The 9004-nt window shown below is 37.0% G+C and overlaps 1 long non-coding RNA gene across 3 annotated transcripts; it reads left to right on the top strand.

Moving 5' to 3' along the window:
• The first annotated feature begins 1604 nt into the window (after nt 1-1604).
• Nucleotides 1605-4192, top strand: LOC143884078 (uncharacterized). 3 transcript variants are annotated; one of them, XR_013252725.1, is made up of 4 exons: nt 1605-1870; nt 2464-2514; nt 3692-3792; nt 3893-4192. It is a non-coding gene; the product is annotated as an uncharacterized LOC143884078 (long non-coding RNA). The 3 variants fall into 3 exon arrangements; XR_013252726.1 differs by lacking the exon at nt 2464-2514 and having other exon boundaries at nt 3697-3792; XR_013252724.1 differs by lacking the exon at nt 2464-2514.
• The last annotated feature ends 4812 nt before the right edge of the window (nt 4193-9004 follow it).

Below are 9004 nucleotides of genomic sequence, written 5' to 3'. Positions count from 1 at the left end.
AACATCCATGAATTCTCTAATAAAAATAAACCCAATCTTTCCCCATAAACTTTTCTACCAAAACTTGCATGATTTATAACACATAAATCTAAAATTCACACTGTTAGAATATTTTTTGCCCATTCAGGCATTGGTCCATAGTAATTCATTTCTTGCCCATTCCGGCGTTGGTCTATTTTGAGTTATTTCTTGCCCATTCCGGCATTAGTCTATTTTGACCTATTTCTTGCCCATTCTGGCATTGGTCCATAGTGACCCATTTCCAGAAGGTTCGGTATTCAAAATCGGCCTAAATATGATTCACCCATTCTGGGCAGTTCATTGAAGCTCTTCGCGGCTCATCTTTCAAGCGATACATTCTCGGCAACAAGAACGAATCATTATCTTTTTTGGCAATCAACATCAGAGAACATTCCATATCACCAGTCACCATCATCAAGGGACCTTCGTCATCAACTTTTGACACTATTTATCAACTTGCTAGAAATTTGGGGAATTCTATTGTATTTGAAAATTTTATTGTAATCAAACGTATATCGATTTTCAATCTATATACGTTTGAGGGGGCATGTTAGAGTATGTGGGATCCAACAGTTGGATTGGGTTAAGATCTCATCTTTGGATCATCTTGGAGGAAGATTAGCTAAGTTGGGTAAAGAAGGCAACTAGATAAATTAGGCAAGTGGATTAGAAGAGGCGTGCAAGAGAGATTAGGAAAGTAGATTTGATTAGGTAAATTTGAGTAGAATTATTTTCTTCTATAATTATCTTCATTCCATTCCATGTTTATCATGTAGTGCTCTATATAAGCACACATTCATCCTCTTGTAAAAGTATCCAAGAATAATAGAAAGAATAATAGAAATCTCTCGGATCACAGCCATGTGGTATACTGGTATTTGTAATATAACTCTATTGGATATGGCTTACATAATGACATCATATGCAGGTATAACTATAAATTTATAGGGTAAAATGTTGTTAGTATTCAAACTCATACTGAGTCCGATATTGGAGACTCTAAAGTATGGGGTTGGGGAGCACATGATTAAATAACCTTGGAATTTTGACGGCTATGTTGTGCATGGAAATAAAGGAACTAAAGAAGGGATTGGTGCCATGAATTAAGTTATATCTTGGAAACCAGCATTTCAAAATGCCGATGGGGGCCAATGTGCAGACAAAGCAAATCCTAGTCGACTTGGTGTGGCATGGCCGAGTACTTTGTTGACATGGTTATAACTCAGATCTTTCAAAGGAATTTTGATTGGATTGGTGGGCAAAACATGGATTCCAATAAGAACTCGGCCAAGTTAAAAGGGGGTCAACTCGAGTGAGTCGATGATTGGCACGAGCAGTTTTGAAGGGTTGGAAACATAAATAATGATTATAAAGAACGTAAGAGGCAGATGCTACCATGCACAATTATAAACTCGTCGGGAGAGACACAATTATTGGACGCCATATTTAGAGTGTAAAATGTGCTTCCAATTTAGTTTGTATCTGCTAAGCCAGCTTCCAATAATTGCATAAACTCATCTTGTCTTTTATTATTTAAACAGCTGCCAAAGGTCATTACAGTTCCCAAAATGATCTAGGAAGCCGATTAAAAAGCAAAGAACAGGTTGAGTTATTGCAATTATGAAAACATGGTATGCCAATATCAGTAGCCTTTCTTGGTCACGAGTGAATTGCACAAGTGGAAGTATTTTACTCGGTCATATCAGTTCCTCCAAGGCATTATGGAGCTAAGTTTTGTTCCACGTTCTTGATCCGCACCATTGCCCATCTATCTGCTACCTTTTTCTCTCATTCCATGCAACCCTCTTTAGTCTTTTCATTACTACCTGAAGTTTTAAGAACAAAGCAGGTATGAATCTCCTGTTTTCCCCTTTTTTCCCTACATAACTCTTTCCATAATTATGAAGAAAATGGTATGATTATGAGGAAACTGATATGATTATGATTTCCTTACTTTTCCCTTACCTAGGTTTCTATACAGGGAAGAAAAGGGGATGAGTAACACTTCTGATCATTGGATTCTGTGATTTTTCTCACTGATTCAATGATCTCCATCTGAAACTGTTTGCTTTGGATTATGAGAATAGATTTTGTATCCAAAACCAATTTTTGGCAAATTTTAGTGTTTCCTTCGCAGTTGTAGAATCGAATTTCGGACTCAAATCGATTCTACATCCCAGCATAATTACACATATTGTTGGGATGTAGAATCAATTTGAGTCTCAAATTGATAATACACAGCAAACTAAATGTTGTGTGCTATCAATAATACACAGCAAACTAAATGCTGTGTTCTATCAATTATTTTGGGCCAATAATTGGTTTGGGCCTTCACCATCGGTTGTCACAATCTGAAACAAACAGGGCCTAAATGCTCAAGTTTTCCACTGATTTTTCCTAATGATTCAATGATCCTCATCTTCTCATGAAAATTTTCTAAAGGATTCATTAGCCGACCTCAACTAGTTTGGGACAAAGGCTTAGTTGAGCTGAGTTGAGTAGTTGAGTATTCATTGATCTCCATCTGAAACCCATCAATACACTGCATACTGACAATTCAACCATTTTAGGGCAATTGTGACAGCCAATTGTGAGCCCAAAACCTATTATTGGACTCAAAAGTATTGGGACCCGGGTAGAACTCACCCTTAAAAGCTAGCTCTTACGGGGAGGGTGCCCAAGTCCTTATCAAATCCATCAATATCTATTGTTTATCTGATGTGGGATCTTTGCTTTCACGTTGAACCCCCAACAATCTCCCCCTCCACTTGGAAGCAACAGGACAATCTCGCCCATCCATGCCGGTGCAACGTGGGAACTAAAAGATCTCCCCCGAGGGATTTTTCCATCTCGGAGGCATACCGGGGTCACCGAGATCTTCCCCGAGGGATTTTCCATCTCGGAGGCATTCCGGGGTCACCAAGATCTTCCGAGGGATATTTCCATCCTCGGAGGCTAAACCGGGGTTACCACACCCCGGCTCTGATGCTACTTACATTTAAATTTGAGTCCCATAATTGGTTTGGGACTCACAATTGTTTGTCACAATCTCATACGAACAAAGCATTAGCATTCCTAGGATCACAACTCAATTCTGTAATGTTCTCTTTGCTTTGGATTCCGAGAATCAATTTTGTATCCAAAACCAATTCTTGGCAAATTTGAGTGTTTGCTTCACAATTGTAGAACTGAATTTCGGACTCAAATCGATTCTACATCCAACATAAATACACATGTTGCTGGGATGTAGAGTCCATTTGAGTGCAAAATTGATTGTACACAGTAAACTAAATGCTCAACTTTCCCAAAATATGTTTTGGACTATTGAATTATGTGATTTTGAGTGAAATGAAAATTGGGGGCTTTGAATTTCAGATCAGATTCATGAGACCTTAGTAGGGATTTTAAAATCGAGATGTCCCTAGTATCTCCCTTTCATAAAAATTCCATTTGTATCCCTTTCATTTGCCCCTAATTACGATAGTTTTCAAGATCTCTGGAGTATGTGAACATGTTCCCATACATTTTTTCCTATTTTTCAAATTTATTACATGAGGCTTCATTGGGGTTGTTAAGTTCACCATTAAAGTGTGTCATGGAATTATGGGTTTTAAGTATCTCTGTCGATGAGAGGTAGTCATTCATCTTCCATGATTTTTCACTTCTCTAGAATAGACAGTTAAATGGTGCAAATGGGAGATTGGAATTTGAGTAGCTGTGGAAATCCCCACAATTCTGTGCCCTGTCTGGATCCTATCAACTCCTACTCAGGTAAACAATCTGGGTTTCTTATTATTACACATACTTGCAGTTCCATGTTGTGAACTTACCTGTGTTAACATTTTGCCTTTTGTTTTTTGACTTTTTTCAGCATCTGCAGAATCACGGGGTTACCTGCTCGTCCATACCAACGGGGTGCCTTAAATCAAATTCGAGCAGAGGTAAATAAAACTCTCTATTTCTTTCTCATAGATGTTATAATGATCAAGGGTTTTTGTAAACTTAATCAATATTTTACATTATGCCTTTGAGCCCTCATAACCATGAATGTAAAAGCTACCATATCCGATATATATATTTTTAGGAAGGCAATACCAAAAAGCCATGTGTTGCGTCCTTCTTGTACATGTAACTTGTATCCAATGATATTGATTTTAAACCTTCCTCGTAACTCAAAAATGACTTAGATAACACTTGGGCTCAGTACATGTCATCATTAACACTAAAATGTCACATATGATTTTTGATTAGTAAAATTTTTTTCCGTTACTATTGAAAACTCCATCTCTGGCTACTGAGATTATATCTTACTTCCCCAAGGGACCAACTTAGAGCTAAATTATATCCCTATAGCCTGAGAAACTATTTTAGCATTCTTGTATTTGCTGAGTATTTGATTTTGTTCATCTGCCGATAAAGCTGGATCGCCTTCAGCATATTTTGCCCTTCTATGGAAGAATGTGAAACAACCAATTACTCCAAAAGCTTAAACGGTCGGGGATGGCGTTATTTAATCTTTTATACTTTAAAACTCACCCTCACGTGTGCTCCCTCCTTTTAGGGTTGGCCCACACGTGGCACATGTGGCCCCTCATTTTGGGTTGGCCATTACGAGTGGATTTTTAACATCAACGAGTTTTGAACCCAGGCAATTGCTTGGATACCATGTGAAACAACCAATTACTTCAAAAGCTTAAGTTGTTGGAGATGGCGTTATTTAATCTTTTATACTTTAGGAATGAACTTGAGGCAATGAATGATACTGTGGTAACTATAGTGAATGAGCATGGGACTATCCAATAATGTGTACCCATAAAAGCTCACATGAGACAGACTCAGCCAAGGTAGTTTGGTTTTCTTCCTTGTACATTCCACTTTCTCCAAAGTCCAAAGTATAAGAAAACGATCCTTCTTTTGACATCACTTTTCATTACCAATTTCCCATTGTTTGAGATCACCCCCTCGGAAATGGGATGATAGCCTTCTCGAAGGTAGCAGCCAGATCCTTCCCAAATCACGAGTGGAGCCTCTACTTCGATGGTGCATCCCTGGAATGGCAGGCGCTCCCGTCTTCCTCGTGGGTCAAAGTAATGAATGACGAATTTTTCAAACATTGGCTGGGGCAAAAATAAGAGACTATATTTTACTGTTCTTTGATTTTGAGTTACCACCACTGAAAATAAAAAATAAAAAATAAATAAATAGCAAACTATGGATTTCTTGTCATTTCCTGACTATGCTTAATTTGAGTATATAGATGTTGTAACTTGAAGTTCTTACTCATTAGGATTTGAGTTTCATAGAAAATGATCACGTCAAGTACATGAAGGCATTGCTTTGCATTTTCCGTATATACCCAAGTTATGTCTGCTCTAGTGATATGGAGCTGTGATAGGCATTATACAAGCCTCGTGTTCATAGTATTGTCACACATCTCCCGAGTCAGTGGGGAAACCTCCCTCTTACAGAAAATCCAATTCTACTACAAATATGTTTGCTATTTTGAATCCCCAGATATATCTACCATATTAAGAATTGTTCAATGGATAAATATTGTATGGAAAGTAGATATAGAGTAGCCAATATTACGTCTGAACTACCATAAGTTATGCCCCCAAAATGTGAAAAATGATTTCCAACCCCTCCAGAAGGATGAGCATGGTACTCGGTAATCCATCTAAACTCACTTTTATAGACGATAGAAACTTTGATGAAAAGAAAACAGATGAGATACAACTGCAGAATGGGTCCAAGACTAAGTTGGTCCCCTGATGATGATCTACACGATCAGCGGGCATGATTTCACATGCATGGTCCCTATGTGCCTTTATGCTTTGTATAGTGGTATTAAATACTTTATAGATGTAAATTTGTCTACAACGTAAGTTATTCATACCAAAAATACATGTTTTTTTTAGAATGTACAAAAAATACATAATTTTATACCTAAATGTCTGTCTAATGTAGAGTACTCATACAAAATACATAAAAATGTATCACTTATTTTGACTTTTTGACCCAAATTGATAGCCTAAGATCATTTCTATAAAAGTTTCCATTTGGCCAAGAAAACTACAATGTGCTCATCAACCTAGATTGTAAATGGTGTTCAGTTTTTTCTCTATTGATTTTGTCACAATTTTTTAATGCGGTTTCTAGCATTTGCTACATGTGTTGATGGAAAAATCATGAAAAATGAGTTTTATTTTGAAGTTTAAATATGTTCATTTTTTTATGGTGCAGTTTTGATTATGGTTCTTAGGGTTTGATACATGGGTTGAGGGGAAACTCATCATATATGGGTTTTCTTTAGAACTTTAAGTATGCTGAAAATCTCCTTTTTGTTTAGTAATATAATTTAGATTGACATATCCTCATTCCCTTTCCTTTATCTTTCTTTGTTTTTCAATATATAATTGAACATGGATGTGATCTTCCAAGTCATAAATTATTTTCTAGAATCTTAAGCAAAACTAAAATAAAAAGTCCTTTTTCCATATATTCATCTGTTTGCTCTTCAATGGCATTGCCTTTTGGACGAAATAAAACAGTGCCCACTTGCCAAAACCAAAATACATGATGCGGGCCGCAACGTACTATGTATTTTGGAGAACTATAGTGTCTCGGGTTGGTTCGGGTCGGGTTAGATTTTTATTATTTAGCATAGGATAATTACTAATTTCAAAGATTGTAGAAAACGACAAATTTTCACGCCAAATCCCTAGATTTATGTCATCAAGTGTATATAAATTTAAGAAAGAAACTATTTTTTTCAAATCACAAACATGATTAGCCCAATGGAAACAATTATACCAATATATTAGAAAACTATCATCATGTTATTCAAGTGATATATATTTAAGACAGTCATGGTACACCCGTAAGAGTCAGGTCGGGTTTTGGGTTTTTTATTCTTTAAACCCTACCCGATCCAAGATCGAGTCGGGTTTTTCAACCTAAAACCCTACCCAACCCAAGACACATGATTTCTAAACCCGACTTGATTTCTAAACCTGACTGGGGTTATTATCGGGTAGGGTCGATGCGGGTCGGGTTTTACGTGACCCAAGTTGCTACTCTATATAAAAGTCCAACAACATGGAGGTGATTAATAAGAGATGAGATGTATGTTTGATGAAATGCCCGTTTGGCAATGGTGGCAACGATGAAATGCCTGTTTAGCAGCATTAGCAGCATACCATTGCAATAATATCTAAAAATCAAGCGGATAGAATCACAACCGATTCTATTAATGAATTCCAGTGCTTGCCAACACACTGGATTTGGAATTTCCCTTCCATTAACAGGAGAATTGGAATAAGAGTAGAATAGATGGCGATTCCGATTCTTGACTCTAGCAATCCAAGCGCACCCTTGATATTTGATCCAACAATAGCTTATTATTGTTGGATCAAATATCAAGGGCGGTACCTCTAACACAAGCGTGTCCACGCACTCGGCATATAAATTCTCATCAAAATATTATCTTAGGTTTTCCCTGATTTTAGCCACTTCCCATCCTCCCTAGCAATCTCTCGCTACTAAAAAGCAAATTTTAGATGGAAGCATGTATGTTAGATCAAGAACGTATGGGCGGTGATAAATTCACCCCAATTGTAGGATAAATTCACCTCCTGAAACTTGTCATGTCACGACCATAGTTAGCTAAAACATGATGCGGCAAGAATACGGGACTCCAAAAATTCAAGTTTAATACGGCAAAATGATATCTCCACTACCGTATTTTGATGATCGCACTCCCCACTTTATTAAAAAGTACAGTATGGCCCGCACCATAGTTAATTACTAATTTGCTTTAGTAAATTAGTAAAAATTCAACTATTTCAGGGACTGAATATTAGAGGGTTGATCTTAACCCTCTATAGATAGGAGGGTTAGGTTATACCTAAGGAAATGATTTTTGGGGCACAGCTAGCTATTCCGAGCTAGCTAGCTATTCAGACGATGATGATGAGGATATCAACCTTGAGGACAAGGTTGAAATTAAGGGCGGAGGAATGCTAGGATCACTTTCTTTTTTTTTTAGAAGATTTTAATTAAGCTAGATTTCCATATTGCACTATATTTCTATTTTCATATTTCCTATTTTGCTAATCTATATTTCCTATTTTGCTATCCTTATTTTCTATAAGATGTAGATGCCGTATGGCTTTTTGAGCAAGAAATAAAATCACGTTTAGTGCTTGGCACGTTGGAGGTCGAGTTTCCTCGAATTAACTCATTGGAGGCCTGAGTTTCCTCGAATTAGCTCACTTTCTTCTCTCTTTTCCTCTCAATCTATCAATATTCTTCTTTATTTTCTGTCAAATAGAACGGTGTTCTATCAATTCTAAGGGGCATGGATGTCCAATCAAGACCGTTATCATGTAGAACATCATAATCAGACCCATGTCGTCTTGGTCCCATGCCAAACGGACATCCCATGTGTAGGATAAATAATCAGAAAAATCAACAGTTTAGCTTGCATACGTGGAACTAATCATAGTGGATCATGGACCTAAGACCATCGGATCTAGGTGTTCTCAACGGAATTTGGTCCGAGTTGGGGCCAACGGTTGGAATGGATCCGATCATATATGATTATGACTAGCAAGGTCCGATAAGAGCTGATTTGGATAGACTAGATTAGGAATTAAAATCGACATCATATTCTGATTCTGCCTAATTTTAGAATTTGGTTTAATGAATTAGGAGCAGAATTGAAACCAAGGCAAACTAGATGGGGGAATTTATGATGTTCTGATTTCAACAGAATAGGAATAAAGTTGCTGATTTTGATTTCCTATTTTGGTGTAGGTTTGGAACGTTGGAAAATATTATAAAAGTTAAAGTATAAAAGATAAATAACGTCCAACAGCTTAAGCTTTTGGAGAAGTTGGTTAGTTAACAAATATATAATTAAAAGTATGCTTGATTCAAACAATCCAAACGCATCCTCATCCTATGTTTGGCTGTCATGAAT

This window comes from Tasmannia lanceolata, unplaced genomic scaffold (genome assembly GCF_043159265.1).
Source record: "Tasmannia lanceolata isolate RefF3 unplaced genomic scaffold, GAP_Taslan_0.1 ptg000008l, whole genome shotgun sequence".
NCBI classification, from domain to species: Eukaryota; Viridiplantae; Streptophyta; class Magnoliopsida; order Canellales; family Winteraceae; genus Tasmannia; species Tasmannia lanceolata.
Note: the sequence above shows the minus strand (reverse complement) of the source record. Positions and strands in the feature narration are given on the sequence as shown.